The 18080-nt window shown below is 41.1% G+C and overlaps 1 protein-coding gene across 1 annotated transcript in view; it reads right to left on the reverse strand.

The window, feature by feature from the left end:
* znf385c (zinc finger protein 385C) overlaps positions 1–18080 on the reverse strand; it is a 453093-nt gene that overhangs the window by 360880 nt on the left and 74133 nt on the right. The gene's annotated exons all lie outside the window — the stretch shown is intronic.

The following is an 18080-nucleotide window of genomic DNA, read 5'->3' on the forward strand; positions in this document are numbered from 1 at the left end:
GTGGTGTAATCAGTGAAACAAGATGCAGGTGTCAGTGAAAGTTCTGGAAGGGGCGTGACCGGGGAAGACAAAGATTGTGCACAGTGCAAGAAAGTGAAGGCAGGAAAACAGAGTGGAGTGATGAAAGAGACAAAGACACATGAGCAGGTGCAAGAGTGGAAGTGGAAGAAAACACAGAGCAAAAAGAGTCATAGTGACAGACGAGGACACAAGAGCTGGTGCAGGGGCAAACAAAGAAGATGAGGCAAAAACAGAAAGCATGGACAGATTAAAATACAACTATAACCAGGACAGAGCATGAACATGAGAACTGAAAACAAAACCGGACATGAAAGCATAACTGAAATCACAAATGAGATGAGCCAAAATAAACTACTGATAAACAGAGAATAAACAAACCCGATGACTACAGAATAATGCAATTAATGAAACAAGATAAGTGCAATAAATAACAAATGGAACATAATCAGATAAGAAACACTGACGATAAATAATAACAAAACCCTGTGACTAAAGCATAATATAATAAATCAAATCAAATCAATTTTATTTATATAGTGCCAAATCACAACAAACAGTTGCCCCAAGGCGCTTTATATTGTAAGGCAAGGCCATACAATAATTACGGAAAAACCCCAACGGTCAAAACGACCCCCTGTGAGCAAGCACTTGGCAACAGTGGGAAGGAAAAACTCCCTTTTAACAGGAAGAAACCTCCAGCAGAACCAGGCTCAGGGAGGGGCAGTCTTCTGCTGGGACTGGTTGGGGCTGAGGGAGAGAACCAGGAAAAAGACATGCTGTGGAGGGGAGCAGAGATCAATCACTAATGATTAAATGCAGAGTGGTGCATGCAGAGCAAAAAGAGAAAGAAACACTCAGTGCATCATGGGAACCCCCCAGCAGTCTAAGTCTATAGCAGCATAACTAAGGGATGGTTCAGGGTCACCTGATCCAGCCCTAACTATAAGCTTTAGCAAAAAGGAAAGTTTTAAGCCTATTCTTAAAAGTAGAGAGGGTGTCTGTCTCCCTGATCTGAATTGGGAGCTGGTTCCACAGGAGAGGAGGCTGAAAGCTGAAGGCTCTGCCTCCCATTCTACTCTTACAAACCCTAGGAACTACAAGTAAGCCTGCAGTCTGAGAGCAAAGCGCTCTATTGGGGTGATATGGTACTATGAGGTCCTTAAGATAAGATGGGACCTGATTATTCAAAACCTTATAAGTAAGAAGAAGAATTTTAAATTCTATTCTAGAATTAACAGGAAGCCGATGAAGAGAGGCCAATATGGGTGAGATATGCTCTCTCCTTCTAGTCCCTGTCAGTACTCTAGCTGCAGCATTTTGAATTAACTGAAGGCTTTTCAGGGAACTTTTAGGACAACCTAATAATAATGAATTACAATAGTCCAGCCTAGAGGAAATAAATGCATGAATTAGTTTTTCAGCATCACTCTGAGACAAGACCTTTCTAATTTTAGAGATATTGCGCAAATGCAAAAAAGCAGTCCTACATATTTGTTTAATATGCGCTTTGAATGACATATCCTGATCAAAAATGACTCCAGGATTTCTCACAGTATTACTGGAGGTCAGGGTAATGCCATCCAGAGTAAGGATCTGGTTAGACACCATGTTTCTAAGATTTGTGGGGCCAAGTACAATAACTTCAGTTTTATCTGAGTTTAAAAGCAGGAAATTAGAGGTCATCCATGTCTTTATGTCTGTAAGACAATCCTGCAGTTTAGCTAATTGGTGTGTGTCCTTTGGCTACATGAATAGATAAAGCTGGGTATCATCTGCATAACAATGAAAATTTAAGCAATGCCGTCTAATAATACTGCCTAAGGGAAGCATGTATAAAGTGAATAAAATTGGTCCTAGCACAGAACCTTGTGGAACTCCATAATTGACCTTAGTCTGTGCAGAAGATTCCCCATTTACATGAACAAATTGTAATCTATTAGATAAATATGATTCAAACCACCCCAGCGCAGTGCCTTTAATACCTATGGCATGCTCTAATCTCTGTAATAAAATTTTATGGTCAACAGTATCAAAAGCAGCACTGAGGTCTAACAGAACAAGCACAGAGATGAGTCCACTGTCTGAGGCCATAAGAAGATCATTTGTAACCTTCACTAATGCTGTTTCTGTACTATGATGAATTCTAAAACCTGACTGAAACTCTTCAAATAGACCATTCCTCTGCAGATGATCAGTTAGCTGTTTTACAACTACCCTTTCAAGAATTTTTGAGAGAAAAGGAAGGTTGGAGATTGGCTTATAATTAGCTAAGATAGCTGGGTCAAGTGATGGCTTTTTAAGTAATGGTTTAATTACTGCCACCTTAAAAGCCTGTGGTACATAGCCAACTAATAAAGATAGATTGATCATATTTAAGATCGAAGCATTAATTAATGGTAGGGCTTCCTTGAGCAGCCTGGTAGGAATGGGGTCTAATAGACATGTTGATGGTTTGGAGGAAGTAACTAATAAAAATAACTCAGAACAATCGGAGAGAAAGAGTCTAACTAAATACCGGCATCACTGAAAGCAGCAAAAGATAATGATACGTCTTTGGGATGGTTATGAGTAATTTTTTCTCTAATAGTTAAAATTTTATTATCAAAGAAAGTCATGAAGTCATTACTAGTTAAAGTTAAAGGAATACTCGGCTCAATAGAGCTCTGACTCTTTGTCAGCCTGGCTACAGTGCTGAAAAGAAACCTGGGGTTGTTCTTATTTTCTTCAATTAGTGATGAGTAGTAAGATGTCCTAGCTTTACGGAGGGCTTTTTTATAGAGCAACAGACTCTTTTTCCAGGCTAAGTGAAGATCTTCTAAATTAGTGAGATGCCATTTCCTCTCCAACTTACGGGTTATCTGCTTTAAGCTGCGAGTTTGCGAGTTATACCACGAAGTCAGGCACTTCTGATTTAAAGCTCTCTTTTTCAGAGGAGCTACAGCATCCAAAGTTGTCTTCAATGAGGATGTAAAACTATTGATGAGATACTCTATCTCACTTACAGAGTTTAGGTAGCTACTCTGCACTGTGTTAGTATATGGCATTAGAGAACATAAAGAAGGAATCATATCCTTAAACCTAGTTACAGCGCTTTCTGAAAGACTTCTAGTGTAATGAAACTTAATCCCCACTGCTGGGTAGTCCATCAGAGTAAATGTAAATGTTATTAAGAAATGATCAGACAGAAGGGAGTTTTCAGGGAATACTGTTAAGTCTTCAATTTCCATAGCATAAGTCAGAACAAGATCTAAGATATGATTAAAGTGGTGGGTGGACTCATTTACATTTTGAGCAAAGCCAATTGAGTGCCATTTGAGTAAAACTCAAGCTTGCTAAATAATGTCTGGTAAAATACTGGTTCCACTTGTTGTAGCAACGTTGCTGGGAGTCTACAGAATTAATAACAAGTCTAATGAAAATTAAAGTTACTGGTTGAGCTAATAGGATTAATAAATGGAATAGTTTTGAATGTTTGGTCTCCAATGCAATGGTAAAATAAGGTCAACGTCCACTGGATTCTGTGACATATGACGCATGTTGCCCGTAATGTGATAATGCAGCATGACAGATGAGCCCAACCAATAATTTGCAACACTTTTTACCAAAATTGGAGCAAATTTTCTGTTTTGACCTCTGTACAAACCTGACAGTTTTGTTGTTTTTAATGCACTTGGTTTCAGTGCAGAAGGTTCCTGGTTCAAACCCCACATTTCTCCATATAATGTCGAGTTGCGTCAGGAAGGAGAGCCGGTGTAAAACCTGTGCTAATTCAACATGCAGATCCACCTCTGATTTGCAGTGGCGACCCCGAGTGCAAACAAGGGAGCAGCCGAAGGGTCTTACTGTGGCAGTTGATACATTCATGATCAAAGATGATGATGAAGACAAAATGATGAAAACGCTTGCTGTTTGCAACCAACACAGGAAATGTGAAGAAAGATCTCCATGTGTTCTCTCTGTAACTTCCTGTCTCATAAACAATCTAACCACAGACAGTGAGTGGCCATTACTTTTTCACCCAATTATGCCATTATCACCCCATTAGTCATGAACTCATTACCATCTCAGGTAGGAGGCCGGCGGTGCTATTACAAGTTATTTTGCACTAGAGATGGTAACACCGATGGCAGCTGGTGAATGAGATGACAGAAATTAAATCACTTTTTCAACACCAAATGGACCGTCAGCGAACTGGAGTCGCTCTGATTGTGCCTCCTCGCTGAGAGAAAGAGGCAGTGTGAGAACAAAAAAAAAATAATTTAAAAGGAGAATAAACGAGGGCTGCTTCAAACACATGGATGAGATGCCATCGTACGGCGACGTGGAGCTGCAGTGGCTCGAGAATGATGAGCAGCTCTGATTGGCTGCGGCAGATGATGCAATCACACACACACGCCAACAAGAAGAGATGAGGAGCACTAATGATGCGTGAATTACTCCTCCACATAGGACAGTTGCTGCTGCTGTGGCACAGACGCCACTTATTTCAAATGCCCCTGCTATCTATTCATGAGGCATGTTTGTGCCTCAATGCGTTGTGGGACAAACGGCACACAGATCCACACACTCCACACAGCAGTGAGATTTCTATCTGAACATGTGGGGCAAGTTTTTTTTTATTTTAAACCCTTTATGACCTTTGGATGTTTTTAAAGCAATTTGCACCTCAATGACACACACAAAAGTCAAGGCTTGTTACTATGGAACATGTCAGAGTAAAAGCCTTTGAATTGATGCCAGTTCTTTTGCATTACAGCGCTCTTATTGTGAAATGATTTTAGCAACATGAACCATCTAGAATTTTATTTAACTTTGCTACTAGTAGCAGAGACTGCTGTCATGTCTGCAGACACCAAACATTGACAGAGGAGAACATGTTCACCTGCCTGCTGTTTTCAAACTTCTCTATGATGAGAGGGGGAGGCAGCACCCAGGGTAATCTCTGTATTTAAGGTGGGCCATCGTTCAGTCCCGGTGTCACAGACCGAATGGCCCGCCCCTAAAAACTGGTCCACCCTGCCTCCACTGCGCATGCGTCATTTCGGAGCACTGAGATGGACTCTCTTCACCCAAAGAGATCAAATGGATTAATGGGATTATTAACCATCAGATGTCAAGGTAAAACCTCTTAAATCATTCTAAAGTCAGTTTTAAGTACAAACGAGGCCATTTTAAGTAGAAACAAGGCGATACTGATTGTTGTACAAAAGCTTCAGATATCTGTCACTGAGACAGATGATGACTGGAGTGCACTTTGAAGCAGAAACGAGGTGATAATCTGTGAACCGTAGCGAATGACGCATGCACAGTGAAGTCAGGGTGGAACCAATTTTTAGGGGGGACCGTACGGTCTGCGACACCGGACCCCATGTGGTCACGTTATCTGCTTCTCACTCATGCTACCATTCCAGATGGATGGTGCACGTGATGCACTTCTTACCAGCCAGTCACTTAGTTCGACATGAATGAATGACTTAGTTTTTAATCATCATCTTGTCTGTTGTGCTCCTGTCAGTAGTGTTGCAGTTCTGTCTTTCTAGTGTACTTTGTGTTTTATTTCCTCTTGCATAGTTTCTTTTACCTTTCTTCCCATGTGTGTCTGCCCAGGTTTTCCCAATTATCCTAATCACCCTCACCTGCAATTAGTTCCCTTTGTATATACTGACTCTCTTCTCTGCCAGATTGTCTTGCGCTTTCATGCCATAACTTCCAGCAGCCGCAGTGTTGGATTGCTCTTTCATTGCTGACCTTTGCTGCCTGACCCGGACTCTGGTTCCCTTAGGACCGATCTGCTTGTGTGTAACCCCTCACAGATTTGGCTGCCTCTCGGACTGATCTCTTTGCGTATTCTGACTCGTCTGGTTGCTGACTTTGATTAAAGAACATTTTATCCACTCACTTGTGTGCGTCTCTGCAAAGGGGTCCCAGGTTGTGCTCCATTCAAAGTCAAAGTGTCTTTATTTGTCTCCCTAAGGAGAAATTTGCCTTGGACAGGGTCTGCTACACAACAACACATCCAGTACATAGCACACATACATCAAAACAACAACACAGTAAGTCAAAAGATAAAATATAAATACACAACATTATTACCATCTTGTGCAAATTCCGCAATACATAACCTTATGCTATCTTCCCTGAACTATCTGCTGATTTATGAGCTTCACTGATAATGGAATAAATGAATGTTTATATCGATTATATTTACAAAGAGGAACCCTGTACCTCTTTGCTGAGTTAAGTAAAGTATATTCAGAGTGCAGTACATGAGACACATCTGTTAAAATATTGTCAGCACATCTGAGAACTGCCTGTTCAAACAACTCTTGGGGAGTCACAGGTACCACCATACCCATGATTTTGCCAGCTATCTTAATCAGATTTAATATTTGAGTTTTTGATTTAACCATTAAATTACAAAACCAGCTAGTAATACCATCCCGTAGCACGGACTCAATCGTTGCTCTGTAGAAAATCAGCATAATATTCCTACATACACCAAACAGTCGGAGTCGACGGAGAAAGTGCATGCGCTGGTGGATTCGGGCACAAGCGCTTGACACTTGCATGTGAATTCATTACAAACCCGTACTGTACAGGCCCATAACCAGAAGGGCAATCAACTTTTTGGGTAAAGTTCAAACTTTGAAGTATTTTAAAGACATTTCTACATATAATAGTAATAAATGTGGGGATGAATGTACTTATGAATGTATTTTTAACAACTAAAGCAGCCATCAGTCTTTCATCCAAGACATTCCAGTCAATAGTTTTTATTTGCATTGCTATTTTGTAAAAAAGAATTAATATAATCATCAAGGAGCGTCTCAGAATGAAGGTATTTTTTTTGTTGTTGTTGTCAGTGTAAACACTGGAATGACCTTCATGTCCTTACATTGTTTTCTGTGAATGTATGACAGCAAGGTAATATATAAGTATCACATCGGGATATAGTATCAGCAGATACTGAATATTAAATTATTCAGATCTGGATTGGGGGAAAAAAAAACAAAACAAAAAACACCCTTGATCGAGACGTCTTTAACCACAATGTTGTTTACTGCCATTTTCAGGAAAATCGTTAAACTAGAGCAAACTAAAAGTAAGGCAATTTAATATTAAAATCTGCACGGTTTCACTCGCCTGGCATAAATGTTTTATTATTACTGTAAACAGCTCTCCCTGCATCCCACAATCAAGTTTTATGTCTCTCTTTTTTTCAGGACAACCTGTGCTTTCAGAATCTATATGTTTTTGTTGTGTTTTATAAGTGAAATAAAGGTTTACAATGAAAAATAGGCAAGGAAAAAATAAAGCGAAAAATATTTTCCACACACATTTATTCAACACACACAGCAAACTATAATAAACAACTGTTTTGACACTTTATAAAGGTAATGTGAGGTCTTGTGTGAAAGACTATACAACAAAAAGGTTCAAACAATAAACACAAATGCACATTTTGAACAATATATACAAAATGGCCTATGCATTTTGTTGTCCATTGATATGGTAAACAGTGCTTTACACAGAGAAAGCAACAGAGTTATCCAGTAGCATTCACATGCAAACTAGTGGAGCAATCCTGATAGTTACACACTCTTTGTTTGAGTACATGAGATTGTCATCAGAAGCTCTCCGTCTGCTCCTGTTTTCACTGATCGCTGTGCGTAATGGCGCAGGGTGCACTGAGTATGTACTAATAGTATGTACTCACTGGAGCACCCAGGGGGCTATTCAAATGGGCCAACTAGTAACATATCACTCCAGAAAACGATCCTTGGCTTTTCACGTGAGGTAAATCTGCCCTACGATTGGATTTTGGAAAACCATGTGACGGTGAACCAATTATGATTGGACACTCACATTGAGCAGGTCATCACACAGCTTCAATGAGGACTACAAAGATGGCCGATGGCTGGCTCTAAAGTCTGCAGAGTTAACTTTTTAGCAAAAACAAAAAGTAAGTTTCTATCTCACATCATTAAAAAGTTATTTATAATTTAGTAAAGCTTGGTCTTAGCCGTCATATACGACGGCATCAGCCCCAGAGGATTAAAGAGCTGATAATACAGATAACACGAACGTACACCTGGTGCGAGTTATTCTCTGGAAAATATGATCCATTTCCCGACCACCTGATGGAAGTACACTGTGGGCCTTTACACTGGTTACATAGGTCAACTGGTTCTTGAGATATCATGCTAAGAATGGCAATATCTTGAATATCTTGTTGTGACCTTGAAACTGACCCCAAGGTCAGGGGATCACCCAAGTACACCCTTATGCTAAATATGAATGAGACTGGTCAACTGGTTCTTGAGATGAGATATCACCCCCCCCCCCCCCCCCCAGGTATTTTATACAAGGGGGATAGAAAGCAGAAATAACCTGAACTACAGTTTGGAAATATTGTGTTTGAAAGCACTGAATGAAGTCTGTGGGCCGACTTTGAAGCCTCGTGGAGAATGTGGACATGATGTGGATTTCGTGGTTCACTGCAGCAGAGTGCACGTGCAGCTTGAATAAACAGAACTGCCAGCAACCCCAGAGGGTTAAAGGTTTTTCACCAAAATTCCAGTGTGTCTAATAAGTGACCGTGCTGCACTTTCTGCACAGTTTTCCACGGCACATGCCCATTTCTTTAAAGGTTTGAGGTCTGACATATTTCACCTTTTTGTTGCATCAGATGGAGAGATTTTCATCTGTTAATGACGACAACAAAATGTGACGAGAAGATGGAGGCAAATAAGTAAATTAAGTGATGTGGATGGGGGCGGAATCAGCTGTCCTCAAGCCGGAGCTGCACGTCCTGTGTGCTGGCCTGGAGCAAACCGTCCTTGAGATGTTGATGTGTTGTGCGTCCGTGTCCAAGCCCCCTGCAGCCACACACACGTTGATTAGCTCTCACTTATAAAGCGGGGATGGGGTCATCCTTTCCTGCCTCCATCGTTTCCCACCTCATTCCCTCGTTCTTAAATCCTTCAACTTATCGTACCTGTACATTTTGTTCAGCGAGGCCCAAATAAGACTTCAGAGGACATAAACTTTGACAGTGGACATGTTTATGATGTGATTAGCATTTGTCTCGCGCGGGCATGACCCACACAAAGGCACATTAATTGCACGTCCACATAACGATGCAGGCTTGAGCCCATGGATGACTTTTCCCAGTGAAGGACGGTGGATTACAGGCTTATCGTGTAACTCAAACTATTTTCCATCACATTTGTACTCACTTGAGGCCTGATCCCAGCTGATTAACATGCCGGTCAATGAGGGGGACACCTGCTGGACACCAATCACAACACAAACAAATATGCACACGCTGGTGTAAATGAAAGGATTAACTTCAGGCATGCATTTGGTTGCAAAGCCGGACTCATGATTTACAGCAGCTAATAATAGTAAAAATCTCATTTACTGTCATGTGATAATACTGTTTGTTTGTTTATTTATATGTCAGCATGTTGGAGGAATTTAGAATGATGAAGCTGGTCAGGAGGAACAACACATTCAATGTTGCTGTTGATTGGAATCTGGATCAGGAAAGCAGCATAAAAATAATTTTCAAAAGTTAACCCCCCCCCCCAAAGTTTTATTTCTGTTTCCAATCCAGTGTCATGGCTGATTGGTATCCTTGTGAGCAGAATGTATGCGTGTCGTGAACTCACTTTGTGAAGCTTTCTGACTATGGCACTCAATTTCACTGCACTGGACTACAGAGCGGTTTTGCTGGTCTATGGGCAAGTGTTTTCTTGTTTTCTTTTACAGCCTAAGAGTGGATTATTGGGGAGATTGTTAAGGCGGCCCTTTCTCACTTATGGTGCCTTGACACTTGCACAAATTTGATCCCCGCACTGGCGCGCATTTTGGCATGCCAGTGAGTAAAGTCGTAAACTGTGCGTGAGCTGTGAGTCAGTGCGCAAAGAAAATTTTGAAATGTTCAAAACGTCTGGCATGCATTAATTTTGTGAACTATTCGTGAACATTGCCCAACCTGTTCGAAAACACTTGTGTGTCACTAAGCGTAAATGCGTCTCATTGCCGCAGCGCATCTCAATGATTATGACAAGATGTTACAGTTATAATAGACAGAATTTTACAGATACATTAATCAAACTCATAAGAAGGAATGACAATGTAACTGTTTGAGAGATCCATTACAATATATATTATAAATAATGACCTTTGAGACAATTCTAAATGCGTTCTCCACCACATGACGCGCACAAGAGAAGCTGCAGCTGCAGATAATTTCTCTGTGATTCTGGGAGCGATAAGAGATGGTTTCATCAACCAAGTCCTGAGAGCAAATGAGTCATCAGCTATGAAATTATTTTTTTGTATAACGTGGCTTTATATTGGACACCACACTTTGGGATGCATTGGCATGACAAATTGCACAGCAGTGCAGGGATCAAATTTGTGCAAGTTTCAAGGTGGCTTAACATTACAATGAGACCTGTCCTCTCTATGGTGAATGCAGGCATTTTAATTCACACCTTTGTGTCTTCCAGATTTGACTACTGTAATGTTTTATTTTCTGGATTGTCACTTAAGAGTACGAGATGTCTACAAATACTCCAAAATACTGCTGCCAGAGTTTTGACAAAAACCAGGAGGTTCAGTGACATCACACGGTCCGGCCTGGCTTCTCTTCACTCTGAACAACTTACAAGTTCATAGTTTTTTAAAAATAATGTAATTTTCTTAAAAGCATAAACTAAGCATTTATATGATGTGCCACCATAACTCCATGACTCCATAAGCAGTTTCTGTTCACAACCACTCTTAATCGCACATGTGAACGTCACTCCGGGAGACGCAGTTTACACTCATGGTACAGAATGTTACATCTTCCATTTGATACTTTTACAATCAGTTATCCACACAACTTTAACAAACTCACCACAAGAACTAGCATATAACATTCTCAAAAAAAAAACAAAAAACAGAATAAATACATTTATTATTACATTCATTCAGTCAAGGGTCACAGGGCCTTGAACCCTTTGTCAGCAGTCATGGGGCATGAGGTAGGGTACAAAATTTCTTGAGAATGCTTTGACTCACTGGGTGCAGTGTTGAGAAATGTTTGTTTCTCAGAATGCCCAAGATGGAGAACCACACCCTACTTTTCTGGGTCAGGCTCAAAGCGTCTCAATCACCCCTCATATATCCATCTATCAGACAACATATAATCTCAATGGAAATTGTGTCCAGTGGGCCACTACAGACAGGGTCATTCCTTTTTTTTGGTCAGTGGGCCATGTTGGGATGTTGACATCATGCACGACCCCTGAAAACCGATGACTCAGCTTTTGAAATCTCTTCTGTTTTGTTGTTTTCTTACTTTGCTGAAAGAAAGCCAGTAACATGAACATGATGCATTCATTCTCCCCTTCTCACACTCTCAAATGAGCCATCATTTGTCTTGATCTGTTTTTTTTCTTCAGAGTTGACATCAATTATCTTTGTTTCTGAAAAGCCTGTTTCTCCTGCCATTTTCAGCAGGAATTAGATCCCATTTTTAGAATGCACACACAGATTTCCTGTGGAGTCTTCAGGAACTAAGGCAGCACTCAGGAGTGTGAGAAGGTCCCGGGTTGAAGTGAACCTGGGACCTTCTCGCTTTGAAGCACAGTGCCAGTGACTGAACCACTGCACTGCCTTATGTATACACGGACACGTTCACTAATTTGAAAATCTTTACATGTAGCTGAACAGACGTATGTTGTACGTTTGTATCACAGATCCGTTACTTTGAACATCTGTGTGATCAAAGTTTGATAGCAAGGATCTGCAAAAAAGAAAGCCAGTAATAACATCGGCATGCCCTCTTGTCTGCACTTACAAGCTCTCAAACCATCATTTGTCCTAATCTGTTGCTTCTACTGAGCTCTATCCATCCATCCACCCATTTTCTTCCGCTTTATCCGGAGTCAGGTCGCGGGGGCACCAGCTCAAGCAAAGCCGCCCAGACCTCCCGATCCACACACACCTCCCCCCGGAGCACTCCCCACAGGGTGCCCCGAGGGACACGGTTGAACGCCTTCTCCAGATCCACAAAACACATGTGGACTGGTTGGGCAAACTCCCATGAACCCTCGAGCACCCGATGGAGCGTGTAGAGCTGGTCCAGTGTGCCGCGACCAGGACGAAAACCACACTGCTCCTCCTGAATCCGAGGTTCGACCATCGGTCGAATTCTCCTCTCCAGTACTCTGGAATAGACCTTACCGGGGAGGCTGAGGAGTGTGATCCCCCTATAGTTGGAACACACCCTCCGGTCCCCCTTCTTAAACAGAGGGACCACCACATCCAGAGACTTAAGGTACTCAGGACAGATTTCATCCACGCCAGGAGCCTTGCCACCGAGGAGCTTTCTAACCACCTCGGTGACTTCAGCCTGGGTAATGGATGAGTCCGCCTCTGAGTCCCCAGTCTCTGTTTCCTCTTCGGAAGACGTGACGTGAATTCTACTGAGCTGACAGGCATAATTTTCCTTTTCCCAAAAGGTCATTTCTCTGCATTACTTTTAGAAATGTTTTCTTTGGTTATCACCCATCTGCTGTTTGCCTGCATTATTTTTTACCTGATATGTTTAACTTACATGTGGAAAAACATGTATTCATACAAGAAAACAGTAGTACAAGTGTGTGATGTTTTCTAGTTCTAAATGAATGCATTTGTTAACTAAAATAAAATATCGTCTCAGTCCAAAAAAATCAAGGATATGAGTGGATGAGTTATGTCCTTATAAACACCTCTAGAGGTGCTGTTATGAATGATTGTTAATGCACATTCGACAAGTCCTATATAGGACTTGCACCCAAGTCTATATTTTGACAGGTCAGCTCCTCATCTACCCAAGTACCTGCTCTACCACATTCAGTGCAATCCATCAACTCAGATTCAGTATTTATTATGTGCACTAGTGTCCACCTGTTTGTTACAGTGCGTTTACACATAGGCAAGACACGTTACGAATGTCTTATTTGCGTCATTCTTGGCACATTCCTGACATTCTTAATGTGACTTAATGCATTTGAACAGGTTTCTTAATAGCGCGTGTTGGTGTGTGATATTCGTGATTTTCATGGAGCATGTTTTTGGCTGTCAAGAAATCTTACACGAATGTCACGCACCACCCTCATTTCACCTCATGTCGTGGAGGTCGCAACTGAGCGTGTTGATCGTCTTGATTAGTAGTGATACTTAATAGAGCATGACAGCCTTCTTCTGATGTGTGCACAATTAAACCCTGCTGCACTGCATTCAGTTTCATTGTTGCACTATGCTGAAGAAGGACAGTGACGCCAAGTCAGCTAAAAGTCTCGTTCCAATGCTCATCAGCGCGCTCCTGCAGGTGTTCCACCTGCTGCATGTGCCTGATGTTTGGGAAAACGAGCGAGACAAGAGCCGCTTGAAGCCACACATCTGTCTCTCTCTGTCTCCTCCTCCTTTCTGCGCCACTCCATGGCACAGAGCCCAACTAAGCATGCAGTCACAAAGTTCTTCTGCTATGGATTTTGAGGAGCAAACTGGAGTGATCTGAATTGTTCAGCAGCTGATGGATGAATATGGGGGTGTGTGTGTGGAAACAATTTACCTCATTCACAACATGACAGAACATAATGATGCGCAACAATGGAACGGAACATTATTCTTGACTCTGCATAATGGTTCCTGGTAATTCTCCAGCAACATGTGTCATTAATGGTGGATGGATGGATGAGATTTATCGTCATTGTCATTACAAGTGCAACAACAATGAGATTACGTCCACACTCAAATTGCCACAGACAAGATACAGCAATTAATCCACAATTATTACTTGTTTACCGTAATAATGGCACACATCAGAATTAAAGACAACACATATACATTTGACACTGTTTATTTTGTTCATTTGACATTTGATTACTAAACTTGAAACAGTCCATTTTCCAAATTGAGGCGATGTGAGTGTGTGGTAGCCACAGCAACATGTCGCCGCGCTGTCGCCAGCTTGGGGGGAACGGGGGCCTACCGCAGTTAAAACTGCACGGCCCCTGGAGGGGGAATGGAGTGGCATGACCGGGGGCCGGGATGGGGTGGTGGATGGGCGCAGGAGGGAGGTAGGGATGATGTGGAGCATGCTTCATTCTCTTGTCCTTGTGTGAGTCTGTTTTTCTGTCTGTGTGGGAGCTAGAGAAGATAAGAGGCAGCCGAATGTTCACCAAGGCCATAGACATTCTTCTGGAGGAAAACGATGGGGCATTTTATCCTTCAGAGGCTGATAAGCCTGCCATGTTTGTGGTTGAGCAGTGAAAAACACTTACAGTCTCACATGAACAAACCAGATCCCAAATTATGAATATTCCCCGGTCTCTGAAATCTTCATCTTCATCTGCAAGGTGTGCATTAGCTCTGAGATGTTATTCAATTTGCATATGAGTTCAAAGGTTAACGCAGTCTGAGAATGCATCACTTTGCCCAACTCATTAATCATGACCGACAGGTCAGGGGTCGTGGTTCTGGTGGCAGCCGTCTTCCGGTAGGACAGGGCAGCACATAAGCCAATAAGTACCAGCCCTCCCATGAAACCAAATATAAATATATCCTCAACGTCCTCCACAGAGAATGCCGCAAAGCATGTGACTTGCCACGTCTCCCAGGCATCGAGAACATAGCCCGCAGGGTAAGTTCTATCTGGGCTCGCAGGGTCCCCCGACCCTGATCGTCTTGTAGAAAAAATGGTGCCAATAGCATTCAGAGACCAGCTGATCAATTCCATGGTTAATCCAATATAGTTTGAAGAATTCACAGTCTGGTGAAGTGGGGACTTTGAAGGTTCCAGCAGAGATAAGGGAGAGAGGAAAGAGATGCATCCGCCCTCGCCGGAGTCCCAAAATCGTAACGCGTGGTAACAGGTTGCAGCAGTTCCTGAGGACACCTGACGCCTCTGTCCTGAATCATCACATTCGTGATTAGTGGCCAAGAATGTATACTTTGTGGCATTTGTGACTTGCCATCTTTATGTGTAAACACTGCATTATGCTCACTAACTGGACAATATCCAGTGCACAGTCACAAGTTTCTGTCGTATCAATGAAACTTCAGTGAAATCATTTCAGTGTCTGAATATACAGCCTCCCAGCCTGTAGCTCCTGGTAGCTCACAGTCAAACAATTATGTCCCGTATAATATTTAACTGGTGTAAAGAGAAACTTGAGGTGTACTACAGTAAATACTGGGGTGCTATCCAGAAACGCTGTAATATGTCATCAGTTACATCCCATTTGCCGGTGTTCTCTGTAGTAAACAACAGTCCTATTGAATTGGGGAAACCTCTCTGTCTTCCCACAGGAGGAAGGGAGGTGAGCACCGAGATCTAACTACCCTCTGGCCACCCTGTGGGACATGATTTGGAGAGTTTGAACCCTGTATTCCTGGGGGATGGTACAGGTGGCTACAGACGGAGTTGGCAAGAAGAAATAAGCAAAACAATTTTTTGTTTGTTTTTCTGTTGATCTGCTGCATAAAACTTGACCAAATTTAATCATTTAACAGAGTTGGCAATTATTATTAGTAAGATATTTGGAAACATATTCATTCATTTGAAAATCATTACTTGACTGTAAACATGTTGCTGCATTCAACTTACTGGACTCTTGAAGACATAGAGAGTAGGGGAGATTACTACTACAACCCCTGGCAAAAATTATGGAATCACCGGCCTCGGAGAATGTTCATTCAGTTGTTTAATTTTGTAGAAAAAAAAGCAGATCACAGACATGACACAAAACTAAAGTCATTTCAAATGGCAACTTTCTGGCTTTAAGAAACACTATAAGAAATCAAGAAAAAAAGATTGTGGCAGTCAGTAACGGTTACTTTTTTAGACCAAGCAGAGGAAAAAAATATGGAATCACTCAATTCTGAGGAAAAAATTATGGAATCACCCTGTAAAAACTAACACTTGCATCATATCAGATCTGCTCTGCATCTAAAAAGGAGTGAACACACCTTGGAGAGCTGTTGCACCAAGTGGACTGACATGAATCATGGCTCCAACACGAGAGATGTCAATTAAAACAAAGGAGAGGATAATCAAACTCTTAAAAGAGAGTAAATCATCATGCAATGTTGCAAAAGATGTTGGTTGTTCACAGTCAGCTGTGTCTAAACTCTGGACCAAATACAAACAACATGGGAAGGTTGTTAAAGGCAAACATACTGGTAGACCAAGGAAGACATCAAAGCGTCAAGACAGAAAACTTAAAGCAATATGTCTCAAAAATCGAAAAATGTACAACAAAACAAATGAGGAACGAATGGGAGGAAACTGGAGTCAACGTCTGTGACTGAACTGTAAGAAACTGCCTAAAGGAAATGGGATTTACATACAGAAAAGCTAAACGAAAGGCATCATTAACACCTAAACAGAAAAAAACAAGGTTACAATGGGCTAAGGAAAAGCAATCGTGGACTGTGGATGACTGGATGAAAGTCATATTCAGTGATGAATCTCGAATCTGCATTGGGCAAGGTGATGATGCTGGAACTTTTGTTTGGTGCCTTTCCAATGAGATTTATAAAGATGACTGCCTGAAGAGAACATGTAAATTTCCACAGTCATTGATGATATGGGGCTGCATGTCAGGTAAAGGCACTGGGGAGATGGCTGTCATTACATCATCAATAAATGCACAAGTTTATGTTGATATTTTGGACAATTGAAAGGATGTTTGGGGATGATGAAATCATTTTTCAAGATGATAATGCATCTTGCCATAGAGCAAAAACTGCAAAAACATTCCTTGCAAAAAGACACATAGGGTCAATGTCATGGCATAGGGTCAATGTCAATGAGCAGATCTGATTTGATGCAGGTGTTAATTTGGGGGATGAAAATTTACAGGGTGATTCCATAATTTTTTCCTCAGAATTGAGTGATTCCATATTTTTTTCCCTCTGCTTGGTCTAAAAAAGTAACCGTTACTGACTGCCACAATCTTTTTTTCTTGATTTCTTATGACTGGATGAAAGTCATATTCAGTGATGAATCTCGAATCTGAATTGGACAAGGTGATGATGCTGGAACTTTTGTTTTGTGCCTTTCCAATGAGATTTATAAAGATGACTGCCTGAAGAGAACATGTAAATTTCCACAGTCATTGATGATATGGGGCTGCATGTCAGGTAAAGGCACTGGGGAGATGGCTGTCATTACATCATTAATAAATGCACAAGTTTACGTTGATATTTTGGACACTTTTCTTATCCCATTAATTGAAAGGATGTTTGGGGATGATGAAATCATTTTTCAAGATGATAATGCATCTTGCCATACAGCAAAAACTGTGAAAACATTCCTTGCAAAAAGACACATAGGGTCAATGTCATGGCCTGCAAATAGTCTGGATCTTAATCCAATTGAAAATCTTTGGTGGAAGTTGAAGAAAATGGTCCATGACAAAGCTCCAACCTGCAAAGCTGATCTGGCAACAGCAATCAGAGAAAGTTGGAGCCAGATTGATGAAGAGTACTGTTTGTCACTCATTAAGTCCATGCCTCAGAGACTGCAAGCTGTTATAAAAGCCAGAGGTGGTGCAACAAAATACTAGTGATGTGTTGGAGTGTTCTTTTGTTTTTCATGATTCCATAATTTTTTCCTCAGAATTGAGTGATTCCATATTTTTTCCCTCTGCTTGGTCTAAAAAAGTAACCGTTACTGACTGCCATAATTTTTTTTTTCCTGATTTCTTATAGTGTTTCTTAAAGCCAGAAAGTTGCCATTTGAAATTACTTTAGTTTTGTGTCATGTCTGTGATCTGCTTTTTTTCTACAAAATTAAACAACTGAATGAACATCCTCTGAGGCCGGTGATTCCATAATTTTTGCCAGGGGTTGTATTAATTTACGACACTAAGTGAAAAAAAATGTACAAATCATAAAACATCAGAACAAATAAAACAAAATCCTACATCCATAAAAAACAACATTAAAATTTAATTCTCAAGCACAAATAAGCATACAGGCCTGCAGATATTAAAATACGATAAAAATCA

The sequence above is a fragment of the Thalassophryne amazonica genome, chromosome 16, assembly GCF_902500255.1.
Source record: "Thalassophryne amazonica chromosome 16, fThaAma1.1, whole genome shotgun sequence".
NCBI lineage: Eukaryota > Metazoa > Chordata > Actinopteri > Batrachoidiformes > Batrachoididae > Thalassophryne > Thalassophryne amazonica.